Below are 3,828 nucleotides of genomic sequence, written 5' to 3'. Positions count from 1 at the left end.
AACATGTGAGTATCATCATAAAAGTAGCATGGAACATAAGAAATTATAGATACGTTTGAGACGTATCAAGCATCCCCAAGCTTAGTTCCTACTCGCCCTCGAGTAGGTAAACGATAACAAGGATAATTTCTGAAGTGACATGCTATCATAATCTTGATCAATACTATTGTAAAGCATATGAGATGAATGCAGCGATTCGAAGCAATGGTAAAGACAATGAATAAACAACTGAATCATATAACAAAGACTTTTCATGAATAGTACTTTCAAGACAAGCATCAATAAGACTTGCATAAGAGTTAACTCATAAAGCAATAAATTCTTAGTAGAAAGTTTTGAAGCAACACAAAGGAAGATGTAAGTTTCAGCGGTTGCTTTCAACTTCAACATGTATATCTCATGGATAATTGTCAACATAAAGCAATATAACAAGTGCAATAGGTAAACATGTAAGAATTAATGCACACAGTTGACACAAGTGTTTGCTTCTAAGATAGAAAGAAGTGGGTAAACTGACTCAACATAAAGTAAAAGAATGGCCCTTCGCAGAGGGAAGCATGGATTACTATTTTTGTGCTAGAGCTTTTCATTTTGAAAACATAGAAACAATTTTGTCAACGGTAGTAATAAATCATATGTGTTATGTATAAGACATCCTATAAGTTGCAAGCCTCATGCATAGAATACCAATAGTGCTCACACCTTGTCCTAATTAGCTTGGATTAACACGGATTATCATTGCATAACATATGTTTCAACCAAGTGTCACAAAGGGGTACCTCTATGCCGCCTGTACAAAGGTCCAAGGAGATAGATCGCATTTGATTTCTCGTTTTTGATAGATCTCAACTTAGGACATCCATACCGGGACAACATAGACAACAGATAATGGACTCCTCTTTTAATGCTTAAGCATTCAACAACAGATAATATTCTCATAAGAGATTGAGGATTAGTGTCCAAACTGAAACTTCCACCATGATTCATGGCTTTAGTTAGCGGCCCAATGTTCTTCTCTAACAATATGCACACTCAAACCATTTGATCATGAAAATCGCCCTTACTTCAGACAAGACGAACATGCATAGCAACTCACATGATATCCAACAAAGGTGTAATAGTTGATGGCGTCCCCAGAAACATGGTTACCGCTCAACAAGCAACTTATAAGAAATAAGATACATAAGCTACATATTCTTTACCACAATAGTTTTTAAGGCTATTTTCCCATGAGCTATATATTGCAAAGACAAAGAATAGAATTTTAAAGGTAGCACTCAAGTAATGTACTTTGGAATGGCAGAGAAATACCATGTAGTAGGTAGGTATGGTGGACACAAATGGCATAGTTTTTGGCTCAAGGATTTGGATGCACGAGAAGAATTCCTCTCAATACAAGGCTTAGGCTAGCAAGGTTGTTTGAAGCAAACTCAAGTATAAACCGGTACAGCAAAACTTACACAAGAACATATTCCAAGCATTACAAGACTCTACACTGTCTTCCTTGTTGTTCAAACACCTTAACCAGAAAATATCTAGACTCAGAGAGACCAATCATGCAAACCAAATTTTAACAAGCTCTATGTAGTTCTTCATTAATAGGTGCAAAGTACATGATGCAAGAGCTTAAACATGATCTATATGAGCACAAGAATTGCCAAGTATCAAATTATTCAAGACATTATACCAATTACCACATGAAGCATTTTCTGTTTCCAACCATATAACAATGAACGAAGCAGTTTCAACCTTCGCCATGAACATTAAAAGTAACACTAAGAACACATGTGTTCATATGCAACAGCGGAGCGTGTCTCTTTCCCATACAAAGAATGCTAGGATCCGATTTTATTCAAACAAAAATAAAAACAAAAGCAAATAGACGCTCCAAGTAAAGCACATAAGATGTGACTGAATAAAAATATAGTTTCACTAGAGGTGACCTAATAAGTTGTCGATGAAGAAGGGGATGCCTTGGGCATCTCCAAGCTTAGATGCTTGGGTCTTCTTGAAATATGCAGGGATGAACCACGGGGGCATCCCCAAGATTAGACTTTTCACTCTTCTTGATCATATTGTATCATCCTCCTCTCTTGACCCTTGAAAACTTCCTCCACACCAAACTCAAAACAAACTCATTAGAGGGTTAGTGCATAATCAAAAATTCACATATTCAGAGGTGACATAATCATTCTTAACACTTCTGGACATTGCACAAAGCTACTGAAAGTTAATGGAACAAAGAAATCCATCAAACATAGCAAAACAGGCAATGCGAAATAAAAGGCAGAATCTGTCAAAACAGAACAGTCCGTAAAGATGAATTTTTCTAGGGCACATAACTTGCTCAGATGAAAAATCTCAAATTGAATGAAAGTTGCGTACATATCTGAGGATCACGCACGTAAATTGGCAGAATTTTCTGAGTTACCTACAGACGGGGCTGCTCAATTTCGTGATAGTAAGAAATCTGTTTCTGCGCAGTAACCCAAATCTAGTATCAACCCTACTATCAAAGACTTTACTTGGCACAACAATGCTATAAAATGAAGATAAGGAGAGGTTGCTACAGTAGTAACAACTTCCAAGACTCAAATATAAAACAAAAGTGCTGTAGTAAAATAATGGGTTGTCTCCCATAAGCGTTTTTCTTTAACGCCTTTCAGCTAGGCGCAGAAAGTGTGAATCAAGTGACATCAAGAGATGAAGCATCAACATCATAATTTGTTCTAATAATAGAATCATAAGGTAACTTCATTCTCTTTCTAGGGAAGTGTTCCATACCTTTCTTGAGAGGAAATTGATACTTAATATTACCTTCCTTCATATCAATAGTAGCACCAACAGTTCGAAGAAAAGGTCTTCCCAATATAATGGGACAAGATGCATTGCATTCAGTATCCAAGACAACAAAATCAACGGGGACAAGGTTATTGTTAACCGTAATGTGAACATTATCAATCCTCCCCAAAGGTTTCTTTATAGCATTATTAGCAAGATTAACATCCAAATAACAATTTTTGAATGGTGGCAAGTCAAGCATATCATAGATTTTCTTAGGCATAACAGAAATACTTGCACCAAGATCACATAAAGCATTACAATCAAAATCATTGACCTTCATCTTAATGATGGGCTCCCAACCATCTTCTAACTTCCTAGGAATAGAAGTTTCAAGTTTTAGTTTATCTTCTCTAGCTTTTATGAGAGCATTTGTAATATGTTTTGTAAAGGCCAAATTTATAGCACTAGCATTGGGACTTCTAGCAAGTTTTTGTAAGAACTTTATAACTTCAGAGATATGACAATCATCAAAATCTAAACCATTATTATCTACAGCAATGGGATCATTGTCCCCAATGTTTTGAAAAATTTCAGCAGTTTTATCACAAACAGTTTCAGCAGTTTCAGGCAGTTTTGCACGCTTTGCACTAGGAGTAGAAACATTGCCAACACCAATTATTTTATCATTGATAGTAGGAGGTTTAGCAACATGTGAAGCATCAACATTACTAGTGGTGGTAATAGTCCAAACTTTAGCTACATTATTCTGTTTAGCAAGTTTTTCGTTTTTTCTCTTTCCCACCTAGCATGCAATTCAGCCATCAATCTAATATTTTCATTAATTCGAACTTGTATGGCGTTTTCTGTAGCAAATGACTTAATATCTTTATCTTCATTAGGCATAACTTTCAATTTTAAAAGATTAACATCAGCAGCAAGACTATCAACCTTAGAAGCAAGAATATCAATTTTACCAAGCTTTTCCTCAACAGATTTGTTAAAAGCAGTTTGTGTACTAATAAATTCTTTAAGCATGGCTTCAAG

The sequence above is a fragment of the Lolium perenne genome, chromosome 3, assembly GCF_019359855.2.
Source record: "Lolium perenne isolate Kyuss_39 chromosome 3, Kyuss_2.0, whole genome shotgun sequence".
Classification (NCBI taxonomy): Eukaryota; Viridiplantae; Streptophyta; class Magnoliopsida; order Poales; family Poaceae; genus Lolium; species Lolium perenne.
Note: the sequence above shows the minus strand (reverse complement) of the source record.